Source organism: Colossoma macropomum, unplaced genomic scaffold, assembly GCF_904425465.1.
Source record: "Colossoma macropomum unplaced genomic scaffold, Colossoma_macropomum, whole genome shotgun sequence".
In the NCBI taxonomy this organism is placed as follows: Eukaryota; Metazoa; Chordata; class Actinopteri; order Characiformes; family Serrasalmidae; genus Colossoma; species Colossoma macropomum.
The window spans coordinates 57,478,159-57,490,698 of NW_023494792.1; the positions used below are offsets into that span (position 1 = coordinate 57,478,159).

The following is a 12,540-nucleotide window of genomic DNA, read 5'->3' on the forward strand; positions in this document are numbered from 1 at the left end:
GCTTACCTTAGAGCTGTGTGTTCTAGCAATATTAACTAAGTTTTGTCTTCCACATAGTTTGATCCAAAACTTTTTCAGATTCAGTAATGAAATAAAAAACAGCACCGACCTCCAGATCATTAGGTTAGCGTGTCAGGTGTTATATCGCTGTTGTCGTAAGAAAACTTTGTATCTCCAAAATGGTAACTTTACAGGAGAGGGAAAAAAACGACTTTTAATGTAAGTCAATGAAACCAGGCTTTTTTCCAAGTCATTTTGGGCCGTTTCTTTTAGTCCATTCTTCATGAAATTTACACAGAATGTAAAGGGCAACAGCATTTTTAAATTATCTCAAAAACTGAAAAACGTCAAAAATGGAGATACAAGGTTTTCTTCTGACAGCAGCGATATGTTCCTTTGGACCATTTCTTAGTCTTGTAATTACAACTAATTTACTGCCACTGCCATTCTCGCTGCAGGTTTTTTCTAAAGAGTTTCTGATGAGTTTTTCCTTTGCACGATAGAAGAAGTAGAGGCAGTTATTGGCTGAAAGGCATGTCAGTTATTACTTAGCAAAATGATCAGTTATCTCTAAGTCAGAAAAAGTCACTGAATTTCAGCGATCATGTGGAGGGTTTTTCTTACATAAAACTGCAAAGCTGGAAACAATCTTTGTAACTTTTCCTCTCCCAAGCTCCTCCCACTCTTCTAAATATTGAATGCTCCCTGACCCAAGTTGTCGAGTGTGTGGTTGCCATATGTGGGGGCCTACATCATGCATTTTGATTTAAGAAAAGTAGAAAATAACTTTTTGCTTGGATGCTGTCAGCCCTCACCTGGAACTACCCCCTTTTTGTGCATGCTAGAATAGACGCTTCCAGTCTTGATTGCAAATAAATCCATTGAGGTTTTTTGCCCTTACACACAAGACCAGCACCTCCAAGGCTGGTAGCGTAATGGCTGCCCTGTCAAAGCACATCATCGCGCCAGCACTCAGCCTCATGCCAAGTGCCCAGCGCTATGCCAACCCCACATCACCCTGCCAACATGGGGCCGGAGGAGAACGTTCATGTGGCATGCGCCTGGTGTGTGTTTGCGTCTCCAGTCAGTCTTCATTTGGAAAATAAATAACTTCTGCGTTGCCTGTGTGGAGAAATAAGAACCTTGTTCTGATTTAGTCCAGCCACATGGAATACACACATGCGCACATATGCGCACACACACACACACACACACACACACACACACACACACACACTCATGCGGAATGTCTCATTTGTGTACAGCTCAGGCCGGTTTTGTGTTTGTACACCATTAAAGGGGATTAAACCACAATGCAGCTGTGTGCGCAGCCTGACCCACAGTGCTGGAGATAGCATCAAACTCAAATAGCCCTCAATGAATAAGTCTTCCCTCCGCTGGACAGTACAAACAGCCAGTCAGTCAGTCTGCATTTAAATGGAGCACACAAGCCACTGCCTATTTCCCCCCCTGTACCTGGAACCCTACTCCCTTTCTCTTTTCTTTCCTTCTCTTTTCATCACACTCGAGCCAAACTCTCCTCTCTGGGCCCATTCTTAATGGTTTATCCTGTCCCATATAGAAACTTACCTCTTTCCCTCTCTCTCTCTTTCTTTCTTACTTTCTTTCTTCCTCCATCTCAGAAAAAAATGCCCTGCATGGCTGGCTGAGTTTCAGCCTGCAGAGGGTCTAAGGCTCATGAACATGTCATGGTCTGAGTCCCCCTTTTCTCCTGGCTCGGGCTGGGTGGACCTCAGCTCGGATCCCCATGAGGTTAATTAGTGCTGGGCTTTAGTGGGAGCCAGTGCTGCCGCTAAGCCCTGTTGGCTCCTCTGCAAGTTCAGGGAGGAAGTGGTGGACGGGTTGAGTGCCACCCTCTGGAGCACTGTTCCTAAGCTCCTCCATCACTGAGCTTCAGGCTGGCCCAGTCTCCATACTCATTACTGCAGCCACACCTGTGCTAGGTCCAGGGATGCATAGCCCTAAGCAGACGCAGGAAGTCTATCCCTGGAGTTAGAGCTGAAGGGTTCTGATCCAAACTGCTTGGTACATTTTGTCACTTTTTTGGTAGTGTCTTCTTTTACAGGCCCCTTTATATATTAACAAGGTAAATGTGGGGTACAAACTCCAAAGTACTAGGAAGACAGTTTTAACAAATTACACTGAGACACCCAACTGGTTGTACATATTAAGCTAAAAAAGGACATACTGTTGAATAATTCTTTGTAGTAATAATGCGGTAAGTACAAACATACTCTCATTGATCTCATATATTTCAGCGGGACAGCAAATTAGGAAAAAAAAATCAGGAATTAAGGTGTAAGGACCCAGTAAAATCATAGTGAGTGCATTCCTTTTACCCCTAATAACACACTTCTGCACATTTCAAATGGAGTTATGAAATAACTGATTTGAGGGGACAACCATGCCTGAAACCTCTCCACCTTCAAATCTGACGACCTAAAAATGTCTACCTTCTGTTTCCCATGATGTTAAAGTTTTCATAGTTCCCTCCACTACTTCATCTGCTCCCTGTTCCTCAGTCCTATGTCACTCCTACCACCACCTTCTAGCTCCAAGCAGAAGCCGCCCAAGTTCTCTCTCCTCGCTCATCGGTCTCCTCTCATACCACCACCATAAGACACCGTCCGAACTGAGACATGTACAATTACTGTTTATTCTCTGGATTTAAATGTAGCATATTGGGCGAAATATAAAACACAAAATGTAGCCTGTGCTAACTGTTTTCAAAATGTTAAACTCAGCAAATAAATAGAAATTGTGCACTAAAATTTGTAATGGTCGTGCGACCGTCTAAGCGTTGGCCCTATCATCAGGACATCGCGAGTTTGATCCCTGGTGATGCTACGGCCATCTGTGGCTGGGAGTCCAAGAGAGCATAACTGGCTTCACTTATTGTAATAGCCCATAATTATTTGGAATACAGTGTCAATTCCTCTCATCTCTAATAATGTTACAAACAACTGTGATGAAATTTTGAGCACTACAATGTGTGTTGCAAAGAAGATCTTTTCGTCATTGACTGTTTTCTTGGTTGTAAAGTTTAAATGCCTGTTCACTTGAGTGACTGCGTTGACTCCATACAGTACATAATGTAAGTAGATGTACATGTACATACATTCTGACACCACTTACACTTAGTCTTTAATTAATTTGCCTAATTAAATAAAAATCTTTCTTTCTCTCTTTCTAACCCTTACAGCACACACATTCACATTCCGTCATCGTTCTGTGTTGCCTCTTCACACTCTTTCCCTTGCGTGTACGTGCACACACACAGTTTAGCTCTGCTTTCAATTTCCTCTAATTGCAGTTCTCTTGTTGTTCAGATTTTGTAGCACACGTGTTGGATTGAGTTCAGTCTCTGTACAAATTGCTGTCAGTCTTTTGGTCTTAAAAGTAAGGAGAGGAGTGTGACTGTTCTTTATTAGCTTGACGGGAGAGAGTTGCCCTGACCTTCATGCCCTTTCAAACTATGTGCATCTACAGTATATAGGACAGTTTGTTGTGCATGTTTGGTTGAGTTGTATGCCCTTACTTTTAGTCAGGGTATGGTAGTTTGTGTTATTAGTGATGGTGTGTGATCTTTAAAGGAATACTCAACCTTGTTTTTCAACATAATATTAGTCTGCTGCATCTGTAACATAAGGTTTATTACAACTCTCATTAATTTCCATGTTTCCCTGTAGTGAACAGAAGACCCCTTAACCTTAAAGCCCTTACAGTAGAAGAAAATGGGAAGCTGCATTTAGAAAAGAGTCAGAAAACAAAGGTTTTTTATTTTACACTTCACTTAGACAGAAGAAAGCAAGAACTACAAAACAAGGTTTTTTGACAAGGAACATTGTCGTGAAGAGAAGTGCATTCAAGCTAAACATCCAGTGACGTATTACACTACAGATTTTTACCATATGTTACCTTCTTTTTCTTTTTCTATCTTTGCTGATTAGATGCCCTAGCTAACGTGCATTCATAAGAGGCAGTTTTTTTGAGTAAACAAATCCACCCATTCTTTCAGGTCAGGTATTTTAAATGATTCCCATGGTCTCAAAAATGTCCTTGTAACCGATATCAGGCCTGTATTTACAATCCTGAATTCACTCTTGGTTAAATACATCACACTTTCTGTTGCCCACTAAATACAGCTGTGGGCAAACTGGCAAGACTTTCCCAGTTCGTTTTTCCAGCATATGCAATGTCTTCTCCCAGAAAGATATTGCAGTGCACACCCTCATATCGTAGGTAGAAATGTATCCTGTTGCTTTTGGCATTTCTACACAGATCATTATCTACCCAATTCTATTCAATCTTGAGGCTGTCCAGTAATATCAACGAAGAATTTATTTATACAGAATAAATTTATGCCTGGCTTCTCTGATATGTCTCCTTGAACTTGATAAAATGTTTAACCATGTTTATCTTCAATTTCATATTCAAGGTCTCTCTGCCACAGTATGTTTGTTATTCTTACAAGAAACATGATTATTGGAGTGGCATTGGCTGTTTTGTAAAACACGAGTCAGAATTTTTGAACATTTGATGTTCCTGAATGGACAGTTAGGGTTTTGATATACAATTTAGCCCCTTTCTAATGTCCAGCGTTTTCATATATAATAACCGTGAGATCTCTGGACACCACCAGAGGGCGGTGTAGAACCATCAACTGTTTAGTCCAATGAAGGAAGTATAGAAAGTCTACTGCACCCAGCTAAAGGCTAGTGCAGAGTCTGGCACTGGGTAGCAGATGGTACAAAGCTCAGCTGTAGCACATAGGAAGCATTGCAGAAAAGTGCCAATAAACAATACGTTACATTTTACATTGTACTCATATATATTTAATTGACCTTCAACATAATTTAGTGTATTTCTAAGGTTTGGTATTGGCTAACTAACTTTAGCTTTCCAAGCTAAGCGTTATAAGGTGAAATAGTCAGTGTGACTAGGCAAGTGACGTTAGCTAAGGTAAAAAATTATTAGCAGTTTTCCGTTTACCTTAAAGACTTTGAATTGACACCTTTTTAGGTGTAAATTTCAAGCTGTTTGTAATCTACTATGGATTTGTGGTCTGGTGAGTGCTGTGTTTTGTCCACCTGCATCGGATCTAGCCTTAAGAGTCCTATATATACAGTACTATATCAACACCTGAGAAAATAGTAAGTGCTGACTTGCTCAGAAACATACTAGCTCATAAGATCAACTACTTAATGAGAAAATAAAAAATTGTTATTTTTACTTTATACTGATTTGCATCTGTTCTAATGCTAAGTGGTGTTTCCATGGGCAAAAAAAACACTTACTGCTGAGATAATTTTAAACAATGTGCTTAGGTGCTTTTGCATTTCTGTATATTTTCATGCCCTTTCCTAGCTACATTAGCACCTGCCCGTTGGCTTCTGTTATAAGCGGGTTGTTAGTCAACAGGTTTTTAGTATGTACACAGAAATACAATACAGTAAAAAAGTGTAAAATGAGATAATAAACCATGCGCTACATGTGCTTAAAACAGTTTGTATTGTCCTTTCTACTCCGAAAAACCAGCATGTGAACGAACCATTAATGAGTTTAGCATGGGCATGATACATCTTGTTCTCATTTTCATGCTCACTTGCTATCTCGCTCACTCATCCTTTTTGTTCTCCATTTGTCTCCTTTCTTTATTCTTCTTGTCTGCTTCAACCTGCATGCGCCAGGTGCTGCTGGAGAGCAGAAGGACATCGCATGAAATCTCTCCACTCTGCTGGAGCTGAAGGGACAGGGCCACCTTATTTTAGCTAATGCTCTCATGAGTTCTTGTGCCGTGCCAAACCCCACCGAGCCAGCCGCTGTAATGAGCGTGTGTAATTAAGGGCAAAATGCGGCCGCTCGGCGGAGAAGGGAGTATTTTCCTCTGACACAGGGCCCTCGCTGTGCACTGACACCAATCACTCAGCCCAGCACAGGATTTACGGCCGGCTTGTCCGAATGCGACCAGCCGCTCAAGCGGGGCCAGTGAAAACGTTTGCCCAAGACCACATGAAAATACGCGTCTGGTCTCTAGACATGATTCAGCAGTCAAATGACATACTTCATAACCTTCGCTCTTGAGGCACCGGACCAAAGAAAGCCTCAGCCCCTCCTCTGATGTTGACTAGGATGATGGGATGTCTCATAACTGCCCTTCTTCCTCTTCCTCCTCCTCTTCCTCCTCCACATCCACCCTGCCCAGTCCCATATGGATCTCTCTTCTTCCCCTCTTTCCACACCCCGAGCTCGTTTGCCCCTGGAAGCCCCCCCGTGTTGTCACAGCAACCCTTTGTTTACCATGCTACAATCGTCTTCCCGCACTTTCGTTTTTTTTTTCTCCCCTTTTCCTTTTTCCTCTGCTTCCAATTTTCGTTTGCGTGATTTGTTTCTGAAGACCGTTCTGGTTCATTCTGTTCGTCTGCTTCTGTTTCTCCTGCTGGGGCAGCTTTGATTTCTTTTTTTGGCTTCTTCTATAATTTCTCTTCTTCTCTTTCTTTTCTGTTGCTTCTCCACTGCTCACTGCCTGTGTGAAGCTCTTTCATGAGCCTATGCATGACTCCAACCACACCGGCTTTAAGTGGTTCAAGGTATGATATGATTAATCTTTTCTTTCTTTTTGTTCAATGGACGACTTCAATCTGCCTTGCTTGTGTTTCTCATTTTCCCTCGCTCTTCAGCCTTTAGACCTTTTTTTGCTCAGTTCATCTCTCTACTCTTTTGGAAATATGGAAGGGTTTGTAACCAGTGCGGCTCTTGGTTTTGTTCCAACTCAAACTTTGTGATAGGAAGCTTAACCACTGTCATAGTGAACTTTATTGACTGTTCCCTGAAGATAGTCCTTCGTTGATCGTTGTTTCAGGGAGGAGACTTCTCATGTTTCTTTTGCTCAGAGAGTGATACATTGTTGTGGGAAGAAAGATTCACCACTTAGTCAAAGAATGATCTGTTCTTTTGAGTGATCATTTCCTTATCCTGTAAAAGAAAAAAAGAAAATGTAAAGACTCATCCCCTTTGAGTGTGTCTTTGCTATTGGAAGCTCCTTAAGTAGTAGCCTCTCCCTAACTCCTTCCTTCCATCCTTTCAAGGCATCAGCTTCTCAGCCCTTCTGTTTGACCACTCAGTTTGTGGTAAGGATTTCAAGACATAAATGGCTAATTGCCAATGTAATTGGCCTTGTATGTAAATGAGAAAGTCTGCTTGATAGTCAAAGGGTGAGATCACAGTGAGCATACCATACACATGATGTAATATGTTGCATCAGTAAGAGCAGAAAGTAAGCAGGGCTTATCCTCAAAGCTTTAATAAGGCCCTTCAGGACATATTTGTTTCTCTTTTCTTAAAAGCAGGCCTGAAGTTCAGCCCGTCTCCTTCACCACGCTTGCAGTTCTCACTCCATGCTGCAGAAGGCACTGTGATGGCAGCTCCAGCTGCTCTGGAGAGTGTAGAGGACTGTAGCCCTGAGGTCATGAAGCAATACAGGCTGAAAACAGACATGGAAATTAGTCTAGGAAAAAATAGCGCTCACAGCTGCTGCAGCTTTTTCTCATGTGAGGGTGGATTTTAGGCTTCGTCAGAAACAGCCTGGGTTTTTACAATAAAACTTTGGAGGGAAAAAAAAAAACTCCTTGTGTTAATAATCTCCATCAGTGGACAGAACCAAAGACCAGACTTGTTGAGCTTGGCTTTGGAACCCACCTTTGAGGACAGGGATTGCTATTTTGGCAGTGAGTTTCCGCCCAGGAGAAGAGAAAGGAGGGTGAAACGGCTGAGGAGGGAAGGGAAGGGTGTGCAGCAGAGAATGGCTCGGCGCAGCATTAAGCACTTTGTATTAGTGTTATGTTTCTGCGTTTGGATGTCTCTCAGCGGAGATGATTAGGAGCTCCTGAGCCGTGCTGGGGCTGCAGAGAGGGCCAGGAACAGGGGAAAGCCCCCCAGTGTATAATCGCACTGCCTCAACCCTGTCTGCCTTCATCTGCTGACCATGATCTCATCACCCAACATTGCAGGCCTCACACTGTCAGCTACTCAGGTGTAACGCATCAGTAACAAAACCAACGATTTAACATTATTCATTTCCTGACGTTTTCACTGTATATATATTGATTCAGTGCCTCTGTAATAACAAGAAGAGCCTACTGCACAGTATAACAGAGCTGCACTGGTCTGGTGAAAATGTAGGAAAAATATAGGATTTTTACTTATTGCAAAGCCAATTCTGCAAAGACAGAACTAGCAAGAGCCATTGATTCAGTTTCTATCATTGTGTTTGAGTGGAAGCTGCTTCCTCCACTTCATTTTCATACAGATTGGAAGAATCAGCTATTTTCTGGTGCATTTTTCATTTATTCCCCCTTTATGTCGATGGATTGCCCCTCATCAGCATTTTCAGCCATTTGGAACACCATTTTCATGCCTTTTTGAACAAGGGTTGCTTTTATTTCTTTCTTTTTTTTGCTGTTTTTTTCTGCTGACATTGCATTTTAGTGAAATATTGGTATGCTCACCATTTTCTGTGTCTCTCTTTCTCCCTGTTTTTTCTCTCATTCTGCTCATAGCATAAGGAGGCAAGTATCTACAGCTCAGCTGCATTCTTTTCTTTTCATGTAGTCATTTTACTAGAGGGATGCCGTTCTAACCTTTGTGATCCAGCCTAAATCCCATTCTCTCCTCTGGCCCTTTTTTTTCCCTGTCTTTGTTCTCCCTGAAAGCTCAAGATGATTCCTGGTATTAGGCCTAAGATCAGATCTGTTGCCTAGTATAACTGTACAGTAAATTTGTATGCCACAATTTTTTGATTATAGATTTAGTACCCAAATAATATAATCAAGAAGGCCATAAAAGCCATATTTACCCATTAGTAGCCAGATTACAGGGAAAAACGTTCTCCAAAGTCTCAGCTTTCAGTACGCTAGCTGCACACAAACTAATATAAAGCCGCTATAAATCTTAACCTGAATAAAATATGGCTGGCAAAAAAGTCAATTCACTTAAGCAGGAGAGGTTGCTGGAACCTGAAAACGAAATTGCTTCTGGTAGTAGTTAATTTTGCTTTGTGAAATAATGAAACTACATTTCACAAACCTTGGGAGTGTGAACCAGAATAAAACCTGAGAGAAGGCTGTGGTCACTTCTGTTTAGTAAAAAAAAAGAAAGAGCTACTTCTCAGTCAACATAATGCACAACCAAACGGGACGCTATCTTATTACGACAGTACTGGCATTGAAGGCACCATCCTTCACAACTGTCATCCTGTGCTGGTACAGGAGCAGTAGCTCCTTAAAATAAATAGATAAATAGATAAATCTTTGTTCTCCATGGATTCATTAAATAATTTGTTTCATGATTCTGACATGGTGTGTCTACTTCTATGTCATTAATGAGTTTATGAAGACAGATTAAGCTAGCTCTCCAGCTAAGTCGTGTAGAGCCAAGCAAAAAGTACAGTTTCTCTTTACGGTGTAAAAAATTCTGTAGTGCTGGCATACCTGCTACTTATAGCTAATTCCAGCATTGTAGCATCTGAGCTAGCTAATGTTAACTCTTTACAAAGTCATAATTCTGAAAATAGTGAAAGGCATATCAGGAATTGGTGACACTTTATTTTGAGTGATCCTGTTTAGATGAAACAAGCACTCAACAGACTCTCAGTAACATGTCAACAACATATGAGGGTTAGAATTAGGTTTTGGGTTGGTATTAGGGTTAGGATTAGGGCCAGGGTGAGGATTAGGATTAGATTTTGGGTGAGGTTAGGGTTAGGGTTAGGATTAGGGCCAGGGTGAGGGTTAGGATTAGGTTTTGGTTTGAGGTTAAGGTTAGGATTAGGCCCAGGGTGAGGGTTAGGTTTTAGGTAAGGTTGGTAAGGTTAGGTTTTGCATAATGGAAGTAACATTAACAACACATCTACTTAATGTAAGTAATGTATCAACAGAACATCTACAAGATATTTACTTAAGTGTATTCAGATGCTTCACTACTGCTACTTTTACTGCTACTTGAGATGTTGTTACTGAAAATCTGTTAAGAGTTTATTAAGGACCACTTTACCCAAAATATTATTCCAGAATACAGTCTGGTGCACTTATTGGTCATGTACTAGTGCTTAGTGACTGTATCATCATCTGAAACAGTAAAATTAACTAAATAAGGCTAAAAGATAAAGAACGAATTCCAATTTAATCAGACAGATCTAGCTCAAATAGGAGCACTCATCACTGTGTTATTTAACCTGTTAGTTTTTTGTAAAAATTGTACGTTTCAATGAATGTGTTTATTCTTTCTTCCGTTATTGGTAGTCTTTAATTTGATAGAGCTGGGAGGGTATGTGGCAGAATTTAATGGTACATAGTCTCACCTGCTGCTTGACTCAGCCAATGCTTGAGCATGCATGTTTCAGCAAAGGCTATCAGTCAGTTAGTCAGTGACTTAGTAGGAGACAGTGACCCACCGGGTGGTCCAGCAAAAGAGCAGCGTAGTTCAGTGCATGACTTAACTAACTTTATATATCAGTTCTTATTTTTTAAAGAGAATATTCTGAGCATGCTGCTTCTCTGTTTCGTCTATAATGCACACCCTCACTCTTCCAAACGGTTTCTAGATCCTCCGCATGAAACTCTTTGTTGAAAAACGTTAAAGCGTACGTTTCCATCTGTTGGCAAATTTCATCCGTTTTCCCCCCTTTTCCATGTATTTGAATGTGTGTTTGATTGTGAATATGGCAGACTGTCAAACATCTGACACATGAGTAACAGACATATCCAATATAAGGCCTGATCTCTTAATGAATGACTTATCTTTATGGCTCGCGTGAATCAAGTTCCAGGCAGCGCTTAAGTTAGCTTACAGTAAAAAGTGACCACACTGCAGATCTAAGCCCACATCCATTCGTTCCGGGCTAAGGCTGGGTCACTGAAGATGGCTTCGGTTACCATGTCTGCCCTGCAGGCACAGTGACACCATATCTGCCGCCACACATCATGGATTCATTAACCAGCCGTTCTGCCGACTGCTGCATGTATGCCTTAGAGCATATGAAAGCCTGTTTCAGTTCATTGGTATTTTCTTTAAAGCTGAGTAAGAGAGTGCTGCAGTTCTAGCAGTGCAGCCCTTGTTCCTTTCCTCACACCCCTGGTCGGGCATTCCGTTTTGATTGGCAGCTCATACATCTCCCTCTCACCACAGGGCGCCTGTAGCCCATGAAACCGATGCTGTCGGTGTTTAAACGTTTCCCCATGCTTTCGGGTAGCCCAAAGGAGGGACCCTCTCTCCTCTCTTCTCTCTTCCTCTAGAGAGGTAGAAGCGAGTACTGTGAACTGCCTCCCTGGTGGCATCCAGATATTTCTTTTTACTCCAAATCTGCAAAAAATATCACCCCCTTTATGTGTGCTAAGGAAGACGTTTTGGCACAGCTTTATTCTTATAAGATGTGACCTCTGCTCTGCAACGAGGTAAAAGACTTTCTCCTCTAGACGAGTTATCCGTAGCCCTGGTTTAGTTAGAGTTGCACATTTGCCCTCTGTGTTTTTTGGACTGGAGCCGAATTTACTGGCATGGCTTCTTTAATATGAGCCTCTCGAGTCACCCATTTCTGATCTGAGATTGTAGACACTCAGGTTCAGTGGTCCATCGTAAGGATTTTGCTTCCCGGTCTCACAGATGACCTGCCCATGGCTCAGAGACTGCTCTCTTGCTCTTTCGGTCACAGATGATGGTGTGATGATAAATGTGCTGGAAAGAGAAATGGAACGGAAAGAGGCTGGAAGACAATGAGAAGTGAAGCACAGGCAGCTGTAAGGTTTGCTGCACTTGCTTCGGTAGCTCTGGATGTTAGTTTTTAGTGCTTGGCCACAGTGTAGTACATTAGGCTGATGAGTTATAGAAGCAGCCAAGCCTTCTATTTTGTGTGCTTTACTCACAGCTGCACACCCTCCAATCACTAGAGGGCTGTACTTAAAGGCAGTGGAGCTCAGTGACCTAAACGTGGACCAGGATTACTTACATGTATCATCTGTGATATGACGAGATGATTTGAGTTAGAATTCTGGAGGTTTACATTGATTTTTTTAGGCAATCAGGCTTCTGCAAGCTCTGGCAGGGTTCAGTCCTGTGTTTGTTGGCAGTAGTACGGCATTCTTGAAGCTGCATCTCTAGTGGTGCGTCTAAGAGAGCCGGAATGTGCCAGTGAGATCCAAAGAGAAGTTAGAGATATGATGGAGGGTCTGTGTATCTTTTGGTCATTCAATTTTAATTTTAAAAACAATATTGAAGAACAGGAAAATGGGTCGATTGTCGTTTTTGGTTCAGTTGTTTTATAGTTTTACAAACGAATCAGAAAATCAAACAATAAACTAACAACAATGGAATAAAGGGTTGTATTTTATTTATCCAAATTTAAATATTTCTAACACTTTAACCGGATATAAACATGCAGATCGCATGTATATGGTCGCAGATGCACAGAAATCTGGCCTGTTGTTCTGGTGCATTGGTAGGCTATAGGCTACATTAGCTTTTTGT

General features: G+C 41.6%; 1 protein-coding gene across 7 annotated transcripts in view; it reads left to right on the top strand.

Moving 5' to 3' along the window:
- The window catches only part of erc1b (ELKS/RAB6-interacting/CAST family member 1b), a 360,642-nt gene that overhangs the window by 178,546 nt on the left and 169,556 nt on the right, over positions 1 to 12,540 (top strand). The gene's annotated exons all lie outside the window — the stretch shown is intronic.